We start from the raw sequence: 13,264 nt of genomic DNA, 5'->3' as shown, positions 1-13,264 counted from the left end.
TGCTTTGAGGCCAGAGCCAAGGAAGGGTAGTTTGTGTCTTTGAACACCTGTGTGGACAACTGTGTGCGTGAACACACTTGTTTTCAAAAGGTCTCTCCATGTAATGATCTGCTAGAAGGTGTGGGGAGCCATAGCCCCGTCCCCCAGGGCATGAAGCAGACATGGAGGAGATCCAGCCCCCAGACATCCAGAGGTCTTCCAGAGTGTGAAAGGACCCAAGTCCCCAAGGCCCTGCCAGAGCCCCAGCTCGATTAAGTCGAAGATTAATTCCTGTCTGCGTACAGTGGTCTTCCCACGCGTGTATTCATTAAAATCAATTGTTTGACCAAGATCTTCTGGACCTGGTTGTTTGTACTCTCCTTCCTCAATTATGTGAACCTTAACACTGCACAGAGAATAGAAATCAAGTATTCTTCAGAAAGTTTTTCCAATGTCTGTTGCTGAAGTTGTCATAAATGTAGGCACTGTAGGTTGCTTTGCTTTCACTATTCTGTCCAATTCATCCCAAACCAGCTCGATGGGGTTCAAGTCTGGAGATTGTAATGACCACTCCATGTCTTCAAGCTTACCATCTTGTTCTTTCCTCCTAAGGTAGTTCTGGCACAGCTTAGACTTATGTTTTGGGTCATTATCCTGCTGTAGGATGAACCCCTGACCAACTAGGCACATACCAGAGGGTATTGTAAGCAGAATGCTGTGGTAGCCATTTTAGTTCAGGGTGCCTCTCAGTCTGTACAAGTCACTGACCCTGAATCCAGCAAAACAGCCGCAGATCATCACACTTTCTCCTCCATGTTTGATAGTTGATGCCACACACTGTGGAAACATCCTTTCACCTACAGTACTTCAAGGCATACAAAAATCCTGCGTGATTTCAAATTTCAATTTATCAGTCCATAATACCTTCTTCCAGTCTTTAGTAATCAAAGGCTGGTGTTTCATTGCCCAGACAAGCCTCTTTGTCTTATTGTGGCATCGTAGCAATGGCTTTCTTGCTGCAACTCGTCCTGTCTAACCTGCAGCTTAAAGTCTTCTCTTCACAGCTGAAACTGGGACTTGCTTACTACGCCCACTACTAAGCTGTGCTTAAAGCTGTTGTCCTGTGAGCCACCTATCACACAAGCTGTTAATTCTCAGAAACTTGTCCTCTGATTCAGTTGTGGCTTTGGGTCTGCCAGACCTCTTCCTGTCAGAGTTTTCCCCAGTTTCTGAGAGCCTTTTGTTTGATAAAGCTATGTGATGGTACCATATTACATAATAACACTTTATAATAATGCCACACTGTAAAGAGTTAGTAATGTATTAATAAGTGCTAAATTCATCATTTATAAAGCTTTAATCCTGCTTAGTATGTAATTTGTAAATACAGATTTGTTTATTAAATGTTTGCTCTTGATTGATAATCTTATATTCAGTATAAAGATAACTTTAGATCTTTATAAAGTCTAGATAAGTGAATAACCAAGTATTTAGATGTGGATTTACATATATGATTGAATATGAGCTCATTGTTTGCAAGTGACATTGACGTTTTATATATATTTATTTTATACTGTCATTCATGGTTAATTCAGGCAGTTACCACTTGTACTTAACCCTCCTGTTATGTTAGTTAGCACAGCAATGATGTTCCTGGGTCAATTTGACTTGAGGCATGCCAAGTTATCCAAAAATGTAAGCAATCAAAAAATTCCAATGGACATGTTTATATCTCATTAGTAAATCCAATACTAACTATTTCAATAATAACATAACATAATTTCCCTAGGGATTAATAAAGTATTCTGATTCTGATTCAATCGATATTTATTGCAAATATGTTCTGCTTCCCCGATAGCTTTATAATTTCAAGAATGATTCAGTTATTAGTTGTAGTTAGTTGGCCAACTATTGCATTTAGTTGGCCAAGACCAGCTTTAATTGACAGACTTGATGCCTGCCACACAAGTCATGCTATGACATGATATAACACAGCTTCCTAAAAAAAAGTTAATATGATATCAAACGATGCTATTTTTTTCATGTCAAAATGTTCTGTAACTACATTGAAATGCAAATGTTCTTTTTCTTCTCGACACAACCGCAATTGTGTTGTTGTGGCTTTTAACCCTTTAAAACCGATCGGAGCGGGCACGCTCTGTTTTGCATAACTATTTTTAAATCCCGTAGCACTGCAACCACGTAAGCTAGCGCAAAAATGTTTTTTGCATATGAAACCGGAGGAGTTGTACTTACATCTTATGTCATCAGCTTGTCCTAGGTCACGGTTTCCTTCCACATATAGCTTTGCAAAAACTGCATAAAAAGCGCTTGCAGCAACACAAACAAAATATTCCAGAAACACGCTTTGCCGATCCGATCAGCTGTTCATAACACTTCCTATGTTGGAATAGACGTCAGCGCGAACTTTCACATGTCCACCATTACCTGCCCGAAACCGGAAGTGACGTCGTTTTCGCAGAAATGTAGTTTTATACCATCAGGGCCTCATGAGCCTATACTGGTGTTTTTAAAAGTTATCTTTGACTTTATGACTTTCTGTGTCGTTTCTGGGATGCTTAGGACTCATATTGCACTGCTGGAAATAGTTTATTTTGATGCATATGGTGCTTTTTTGCAAATTTGCACTATAATATTTATTTTCGTTTTTCCTGCAGTATATAAAAAATTGGTGTATTTCAAAAATAAAACTATGAAGACACTCAAAATAAATTTCCTGTGGTAGGAAACTATTTTGTGCAACTTTTTTGTATTTACAGTTTTGAGGGATAAGCCTCTTAAATTTCTCTAACTAGAAATATATGTTAAAAAAACAAAAATGATTTAAACATTTTTTTGTAGTTTATTGCACTTTTTTGCAATTTATGTAATTACTATGCACTTAATGCATACATATTATTAAAATCTGAGTTATAATGGTTGTATTGATGTATAGCAACTTGAAATGCTCCCAAAAATGGCACTACAGCGTGTAAAAATATAATTTAAGCTCTGGCGAACTTGGTTCTATGGTAGGTCTTAAAGGGTTAAAGAATATACCATTTTTATTTATTTTTACACAGTTGTGAATGTACATTATATCACAACATTAAGAAAAACATAATTAAAAAGATTATTGCACTTTCTGTATTTAGAAGGAAGTCTGCAGTTTTTATTGCAGAAAGTACCAATCAGTCCCGTGGCTGGCTATATGCTCCCTTAAACAAATTTCCTACCCCTTAAATCAAACTTAATAAATAACAAAATAAGAAAAAAAATAGATTACCCACAAACATGAATATGGACAAGATTTACTACAGTAGCTGAAAAATCCACTAGAAAAGGCACAAATGAGATGGTTTCACATAGGGCTGCACGATTAATTGTACCTAGCTATCTGGACTGAGCATAGAAACAGAGAGGTCACAGGGGTGACTGTGGATTCAATGTTGTTTGGTAAAACACAATGTGAAAAAAAAACATTGCTATGTCAAGAGTATTGGTAGTGCTATATATTTCTCTGTGTAAAGGAGTTGGGGCCTCGCGGGACTCCTGAATGGTAAATGGCCTGCATTTGTGTGGTGCTTTACTCAGTCCCTAAGGACCCCAAAGCGCTTTACACTACATTCAGTCATTCACACACTGGCAATGGCAAGCTACGTTGTAGCCACAGCTGCCCTGGGGCGCGCTGACAGAGGCGAGGCTGCCGGACACTGGCGCCACCGGGCCTTCTGACCACCACCAGTAGGCAGACATTGGGTTAGTATCTTGCCCAAGGATACTTGACAGGAGGTAACCTGGGATCGAACCACCGATCTTCTGATTAGTGGCTGACCTGCTCTGCCACCTGAGCTACAGCCACCCAACCTTGAGACATGATGCAGCGGGTAATGATGATGACATTGCTTCAGGTATTTTTCTACAACTGATGGAATATACCTTAGAGAAGGATGAGAAGCTTTTGCCTCAAAAGTGATGGGACCAGGGATAGGTGCAATGTGGAAAATGTGTCTGTGATAATACGGTTCATCGGGAATTCCATGCCAGAGGAGCATCTTACTGGGTTGCTTGACTTGCAACAACTTAATGCAAAGTACATCACCTCTGAGATACTGTTACATCTTTCTGATGCTGGCTACAATGCTGACAGTATACTTTGCCAGTTTTATGATGGGGCTTCTGTAATGAGTAGGATTAAATGTGGTGTACACGCTTTGAGAGGATTGACAAATATGTCCCATACATCCACTGCTACAACAACCAACTGCACTTAGTGGTTGTGCATGCCATTAGAGTGAGCCATGTGCAAAAAGATTTTTTAGTCTTTCTAGTTCACTCTACAACTTTTTTCACCACCACTATGTGCTCAATAAACATGATGCGCCTTGTCTAAAAAGGCTGCTTGAGATCAGATGGTCAAGCCACTATGTGGTGACAAGGTGCACTGTGGAAAATCAAGAAGAAATCCTTAGTATCCTGTCTGAGATGACAGAGGATGATAATGCTGTGCACCGAGGCATCAGGCCTGTTATGCCAAATTAAGAGGCATCAATTCTTTGAGATTGGAAAGTTCCTACTGTGGGTGCACTTAAAACCAGCAAATGCTATTCTATAGTGTCAGTGAATTGATCTGTGCAGTGCTTCTGAGGTTGTTAGTGCAGCACTTGACTCCTTAAAAAACATCTGTGAGGATGACTGCTGGGGGGTGTCATCTCCTGCTGAGGAGGAGTCACATCCAACAAAGAGAAGGAAAACAATGAACAAACAAAGTGTTGCGCTCTCAACTTTGGACCATACAGACTCTGGTGACCCTATGATTCTCCCCATCAGTCTCTGAAAAGATCCCTGCTCAACATCCTTGACAGGGACTTTCAAGAATGGAAACTAGATTTTCACATAAGAATATTGAAAATTGTTTGTAACAGTCCTGCTAATTGGTGTGTCTTCAGCATCGTATGAGAGTTCCTTCTCCACTTTGTCATAGGTCTTAACCCCTATCGTCACACCATGTTACATAAAAGAAAGAGAAATTTGGTGATGTTGGCCCAATAGAAGTTCATAATGAATAACTTGGATATGGATGAAAGTTTTTGGAAAGAGAAACAGGAGACTGTTATTGTAGAGCGGATTGAGGAGAAAGGAGAGTGTTTAGTTGCAAACACAGAGTTCTGTTTGTTGTAATAAAAAAAAAAAATAAAAAAAAAAAGACAAAAAAAGTTAATATGTTCTGTTCTGAATCCATTGTGTTCTACAAATTAGTTTGAGTGTTGTAGGAAGAGACATGGTGAATTGTGTGTGTGTGTTTTATTACTATGCAAACTCTTTTTAGTTTTGTAAATATTGGCTATATTGAGAAGTCTCATTTTATTCTTACTTAGTCTTGCCAATTAATTTGAGATTTGGGCCATCCAATTAAGATAAATTTTATGTTGTTGGTTGCAAAGATCCTGATGGATATTTGGTGTTCTTTTTTTTTTATTATTCTATTTTCCTACCCTTTTAGTTTTGTTAATATTGGCAATAGTGAGAAGTGTTATTGTTGGGTTCGAATATATTTGATACAGGCCATCCAATTAAGGTAACTGTCATGTTTTTAGCTTTTATAATCTGATGAGAAATATTTTATTTTTTGCTGTTTTATTTTTCAGTTTTCCCCCTGAGGGATAGCCACCTTAATGTGGTCAGGGGGTTTGCATGCCTCAGTGACCCTAAGAACTAGACCAGGAGAAGCTTAGCCTTTAGGTGGGACAGCCAATCCAATTACATGACAAAAACAGTTATCCACAGCACCCCACCCCTTTCCCTCCTCCATTGCCACAATATGCACATTGCTACATTTCTGTTTGCCCCCTCATATATGCCTGTCTAGAACCGGCCCAGGTCAGTCCATTTTTCATAGGTTGCTGTAATTCATAAATAGAAAATGAAAAACAAAATCAGAAGGTACAAAATTGTCTTACCTGACAATAACGTAGCACTGAATATCAAGTCCATGGTGTTGCTCCCGACGAAAGATAAAGTGTGATTTCTTTTCTTTTTTTAAAGAGCACTACTAGTACTGGAAGTTTTGAGTCAGATTACAAATTCATGTAGACGATATCAGAAAAACTGTAAGGCTGAATTTATTTTCTATCAATTAAATAAATTTTTATGGGTTGGAAATGCTTCCCACAGCATTTTGTGTTAGCAGTACTTGTAAATTGATCTGTAAATTCAGAAAGTAACTGCTTTTCTGCAAATCTTTTATATGTTTCTACCAGTCCTTCAAATAGAAATAACAGCCTGTTTATTTTCCCCTGTTTGCTTTTCTCCGCGTCTCCCTAACACACTGTTAAATTGTTCCTCTTGTATCATTTAAAGCAATTGTGTCCCGTCAACTCTCCCTTAAAGACACAGTACAGCCACTTCGCAACGGATTTCGGTCCTGAACCAAAGTAATGGAGAGAATTTTGCTTCATAAGTCTAACAAATGCGTACGATATGATCCACACGTGTAAACTAAGATGTACAAATGTGTACAATGATTTGAGGACTCACAAGCTTTAATCCACACCCAAATACGAAGCAACCTGGCCACACGTAAAACTACTTTACAAAATTAAATACTGACCATTAACGCACAGCTTACTTTAGGTTCAGCCCCACGAATCCGATTATTTTACCTTACGAAAACCTGTGCGTACAAATGTCGAAAAACACGTAACATCTCTCTCGCTCACCAACAACCCATTAAATACGTGCGGACGAATCGTCTGGAACGCGAAGATCGAGGTCGTATTTCAGATGCATTGTCCCAGTGTAAAAATGACTGCAAAGGATGATCCACAGTGACGGCCCCACCCACTTGCAGCTGTGCACTAAACATTTATAGGCTACTGCTAAGTGTCTGTAATTGGTAACTCCGAGCTTTCTGATAAAGGGGTTGCGAGTTGTTCAATTTATTTAGAAAAAGGAGTTTACATGTTTTGGCAAAACAAAACAAAACAAAAAACAGATGTCCCAGTTTTACACTGGGACTTGAATGCATCTTACATTTGTGGATCTCTGCGAGGGGGGCTGCCTGAAACTTGTGTTATGAAGTGCAAACAACAACAAATAATACTCTAGGTTTAAAAAAAAATGCAAATCGTTCTTCAACCGCAAGTGACTCCTTAGTCCTTGTGTACTTTTTTCATTCTAATCTCCTAAATGGTAGTGGCACACTGTAACTATTAAATCACTACTATACTAAACTGAATCTCCTTTCTCAAATATGCTGTGAATACATGATGTTGACAGGAAAGATGTGTTATTAACATTAAAACACATGTATCAGTAAAAGATTTTACAGGAATAGGACACGCAGAAGTTGTACAAAGTGAAAAACAGGCAGTGATTACAAACAGAAAGACAATTAAACATTCTAGGACACTGAAAAGCAACGTACCAAGGAACAAAGGGAAGCACCCGAGTATATTCACTGAATTACCATCAATTATATAACTTCAACCTTGCTAAGAGGAAGACTTTTTTTTACCTTACTTTTTCTATCTCATACAAAACATACTGTGCAGGTAGAATATTATAAGTGTTTGTGGTAATTCAAAAGCTAGCTAAATTACCTGAACTACTTACATATTTTATAAAGCCACTGAGGCAACAGTTTCTGAATGCTGGATTCTTAATTGTAGTTAGATTGTGGCTGGTAAAGATGAAAATGCATACAGAATATAAACTACAGAATTTGGTTTCACTTTGTTAGTAATAAACAGCTGCAAAAGAAATAGACAAAATGCACAAACATGCATCAAAACAGTCACGGTCGTGGCTGTTTACAGTCTTAATTGCACTCACTGTCATCTTCATAATCATAATGATCAGTAGGTGACAAGTGGAGGTCCTGAGGTAGGCGTGACTGTCTCAGGTTTTGCTTCCTCACAAGACCAAAGGTGACATCCTGTGTCACACAGTGTAATCATCATCCACCTAGAGAAGAAGCACTTAGAGTACTCCTGGTTTTATTTTCTGTGGCTGCAAAAAGACTGAGGTCAACAAAGTTCAGAAAAAAAACCCCAAGATACACAAGGTCCAACATTCAACATTCAGTCTTCATAAATTAAAGAGGGACGAGGTTGGTCCAGTTATACTAGATATCACTATACATCACATTACTGTGTATGAATAATAACAAAGAAACTTTGAAGATGCAGAGCATGTGGTCCCATCATTAAACTATAAATAAACATAACCAAACTTCTTTGTTGGAAGAGCTAATGTGTGACCTCTGCAAATTGGCTTACACCTGCAAGCGTGAGTGTCTTCCTTCTGCACAGGGTGCTGCAAAAACCCTAAACAAAAATTGGACTCTCCAGGCACAAACAAACGACAAAGTCCAAAAGGGCCATGGAAAATGTTATCTGTGTGGAGGCTGGATGCTGCTGGATGTCGCACATTGTGTTGTTCCTGCTCGCCCATGTGGACAATGACGACACAGAGCTTTGTCACACAGTTTAAATTAAGCACTGGAGCTAGAAGAACTATAGCTAATAAGAATATTTATTGAGAACATGTGGCTGAAAATGATCATTTTTGGTAACTAGTAACTTAATTGTAAGTTAGCCATGACAGAGGCAAATATTGCTGTGCGCCATAAACCTGATGGAATGCACTCTGCCCCCCTTCTTTAAGTCTACAGGCCTGACTGGAGGGCAAGAATTGGTTGCCAGGAGAACGCGCGCATTGCAGAGAGCAGCAGAAGTGTCATCTCCAAATAAAGAGATGCCCAGAAAGCTGCAGAAGAAGAAATATGAGCCAAAGTGCTGGATCTCAGCCAAATAAGGAGAACTGTTGCTTTCTTCCAACTTTTGACCAATCACCTTTGTGTCCTGTTTATCACACATAATAAAAAGTGTTTAGTGCCTGGGCACGGCAGCCTCTTGTCTCTGAGTCAGACAGAGGGTTCTAACCATTTTGACAATAAATTGTGAAAACTTATAATTGGAGCATAGTTGTCTTCTCTCGTAAAAAACCCTACATAAGCACCACAAGTACAGTGAAGCATGTAATAATATAATATCATGGCCACTGATCAATGGTATCAGTGGTTGTTGATCAGTGGTCATGACTATTTGTTTATTAATGATCAAGAAACTGACCTCACAGCCCATTGTTTGTCAGTGGTGCTAGTTTCAGATATTGTGTAAGGTACTGTGTATAAGTTTGGGGAAACCTGATGTCACTTGGATGGGTGATGAAACCTTTCTCCCACTGTAAACGCTACGACCAGAGGAACAGAATCAACTTTTTGGGATTTCCTTAATGGGATGATTGAGCTTGTATCAAGACAAATATCTACAAATGCTTTTCAAAGCTGTTATATCAGGACTCGCTGTATTACTCAACAGAACCACATTGACATTATTGAGTGCTTATTGGCACTCGCTGACTTATAATAATCACTCCAGAAATGCTATCAATTTACATCATCTTACCTGTAAACACTGCCGTATCCACCGGAAGTCAGCGACAGTTGATTCTGGAGTCTTCCCATCCTCCTGTTAGTGATCCTCCATCTGAATGGATGATAACAACCTTCTGAAAGTGTATCAATAAACACTTTAGAGGCAGTGACAGCCTCTGTTTTATAACTTCAAAAGATCCAGTAATTAATTTTTGTCCTTTGTGGAGGACATCACTCTGAGACCTCTATGCCAAGCACAATTTATGCAATGTATATGAGTACTACTTTACTGTCAAGATGACATCGTGGGCTTTCTATTGGTGCCATATTTCTTGGGATTTGGGCTAAAAGAACACACAGATTTTCTTTTCAAAATGTTAAGTGATTGGAACTCAGGCCAGCCCATCGTCAGTATACTCAGCTTGCTGACCAGACCTTCACCTACCCCCTCTACGTATCAGTAAAATCACTCCTCTGTTTTACCTCGCCAAGTTAAATCACCAAGCCACGAATCCCTTGTTGAGTTTTCCCCTTTATTTATACTTTAAGTTCTCTGCTGTCTCCGTGTTTGGTTCTGCACTGGAGTCCGCAATCATGTACAGGCCTCTGGACCTCTTTGACACAAATAGAGTGTAGTAAATAAAGTCCACTGTGAGAAGTCATTTATTGAAATCATGTTTTAGTGTTCAGGTGTCTTTCTTTCATCTATTTTAATATTCATGAAAGAAAAAGAAATTTGAGCAGAAATCCACTCAAAAATGTGAAGAATCCTACATGATCCCTCAGAATCAGCTCATTAAAAAAAAAAAGAAAGGAAAAATTAGCGCCATTTAAAGAAGCAAATTTTTACCTTGATAAAACCTTGCATTTTTGTGCCACCATAACTTAAGTGGTCAATATATCTACACTAGTTAGTCTTTAACACATTTTAAATGTGTTAAACCTGAATTAAAAAGAAAAAAATTCAGACCCAGTCAAATTTATTTTGAAGGTTATTTCAAAGTTTATAGACAATATTTTGCATGGCTTCATTAAATATGCTTGAGTTAATGTACCAAAAACATAAGCTGATTTTATGGTAGGTAGGAGGCACACTGACCTTCATGCATTTACCAAACTGCAAACCATCACAGTTCCCTATTCCATTTTGTTAATATTATTCAAGTGGAGCGCTGACCAGCACAATAAAAAATAGAAATCCAGACAATGATGTAAGATGAGCAAACTGTCATTAAATAAACTACATATGTTTTCTATTAAAACGTATTTTATTCTTGTTTACTTATTGCTGTGGGGCATGATAGAGATGATAGCTCTGATTAGACAGATTAGAGAGATTGGATAAAACTTTATTATTACCTCGGGTGGGTTCCTCCCGGAAATTCTGTTTCCAGTAGCACAGCACCGATAGAAATGGCAAAAGAATGTAAGCAGAAATAGAATTATACCATATATACACATATACACATATATAAATTCAGAGACATAAATACAGAGTATATAATAGCAACAAGTAGGATAGGAATACCAGGGAATTGCACATTTCAACTATTGTGAGTCTGTTGCACCGTTGAATAAAGAAAATATTACACAGTGAAAAGGGCACTACTATTCAAATAAAGAGATAAATAAATAGCAGTGGTAATGATCAATATTGAAACAAAGTGCAGCATTTCTCACTTAGAATCAAAGAAGAATGAATAATAGCAGTTTAAAAAAGGGGGACTGTAAATTAGATGCAGTCTGTTACTTTTTTAACTCTCTCAAGGCAGGCGTTGCCGATTTGCAACAGTTAAAAACTAACAACCTGATTACCTCACATACATATTTTATGATTTTTTTTTACTCAGAAGTACCACTGCAGGACTTGGTTGTGCATTAGCAACAAAAAGTTAAATTTGAGCCTGAGAGGGTTAATTGTTAAGGAGTTATGTTGTGCATGTGTTTTTGTTTTTTTGACTTTTGCTGTCATGATTCCAGGTCTCTCTTGGAATTTTTACCTGGATAAATAAAGGACTAATAATAAATAATGAAACCATAGTGTTGCTTTCATTACCACTAGAGGGCAGCAAAGTCAGACATTTTTAAGTTATGTTTTCTGATATGATTACTTTGAAAATCTCAAACTGCTGTAACTGTGCATAGCAAATTTATTTTTCATTTATTTTTGTTACACAAAGCGAGCCTTTCTTTTTGGGCAAGCTAAGATTAATCAATATGTTTATTTTTTTATTTTTTTTATTTTAATCAACTTTAATTGAATTCACTTTATCTATCAGTTCAAGATACAAACAACAACAACAAACAAACAAACAAACAAACAAAACATAGCATGCGAAAATACTTTGTTAAATGATTTACTACTAGATTGTCAATCTCACCTGGCTGGTAGATGAATAACCCATTAACTCTACTCATGTACATCTTCTCTTTATCACATCTAAGCTGATTTCTTCAGACTGCAATCATCAGGAATTCACACCTTTTTCTGCAGATGACACCTGATGCTATGAAAAAACATCCAAAATGTCTGATTTGTTTTATGTATCTGGAAATATGCCTTGCAGTTGATGAGTGGGTGATAGCACTGTTAATAAGCTTGTGGTGGTGGGGTGGATAAGATAAGCAAATATTATTGAACTGTCTTGGCTGAAATCTTTCTGCAAGACAGGAATCAGATGGAATTAGGGACAGTGTCTTTGGACTGACAGACTGTAGTGGTTCCCCTTTATAAGAACAGGAGGATGGACCACAAGCACCTCTAATTTAATCAAAGCAGCCCTAATGTTATATTTTTCAAATTTTGTCTATTGGAGACAGTGCATGCTGCAATGAAAACAAGTTTAATGTTCTTGATGTTATAATGTTACAGTGCACTTACGCAGAGGCTTTGCATGCTTTAGTAGCATGGTGTGTTAATAAATTAGACTTGTGTTGCTGCAGCTGAAAGAAGAAGAAGAGAAAATTCAGTGGCATAAATCAATTCTCCAGCTTCAATAAGTTGCATGCTATAAGTCTGCTATCACTAGTTGTCAGCCAAGGAGCTGAGGTAGCTTATTAGTTTTTTATTCTGGCTGAACTGGGCTTCAGAGCTTATTTACAACACAACAGAGCTCCAGAGAGAAAGTCAGAAGGATGTTACTTGTCAGTGCCTAGAAGCAGCCCTTATTCAGTTAAAATATTGTCAAAAAGCAGTATACATCAGGCTTTTATTAGGTAATAAATGATTTTGCTGTTTCATTTACCTTTGTTGTTACAGTACAATGACTGCGAGAGGAATACGGAGAGGGTAGAGAGAGCAAAAAGAAATGGCCAAGAGTTGACATGTAGTTATAAAACTGAGGCAGCTTACAGGGAGTGCAGAATTATTAGGCAAATGAGTATTTTGTCCACATCATCCTCTTCATGTATGTTGTCTTACTCCAAGCTGTATAGGCTCGAAAGCCTACTACCAATTAAGCATATTAGGTGATGTGCATCTCTGTAATGAGAAGGGGTGTGGTCTAATGACATCAACACCCTATATCAGGTGTGCATAATTATTAGGCAACTTCCTTTCCTTTGGCAAAATGGGTCAAAAGAAGGACTTGACAGGCTCAGAAAAGTAAAAAATAGTGAGATATCTTGCAGAGGGATGCAGCAGTCTCAAAATTGCAAAGCTTCTGAAGCGTGATCATCGAACAATCAAGCGTTTCATTCAAAATAGTCAACAGGGTCGCAAGAAGTGTGTGGAAAAACCAAGGCGCAAAATAACTGCCCATGAACTGAGAAAAGTCAAGCGTGCAGCTGCCAAGATGTCACTTGCCACCAGTTTGGCCATATTTCAGAGCTGCAACATCACTGGAG

Source organism: Aulonocara sp. 'chitande type north' Nkhata Bay, linkage group LG8 (genome assembly GCF_057382095.1).
Source record: "Aulonocara sp. 'chitande type north' Nkhata Bay isolate Kocher_YH1m ecotype deep benthic linkage group LG8, A_spYH_male_GT1.1, whole genome shotgun sequence".
In the NCBI taxonomy this organism is placed as follows: domain Eukaryota; kingdom Metazoa; phylum Chordata; class Actinopteri; order Cichliformes; family Cichlidae; genus Aulonocara; species Aulonocara sp. 'chitande type north' Nkhata Bay.
The sequence above is the reverse complement of the archived record's forward strand: the minus strand, read 5'-3'. Positions refer to the sequence as shown.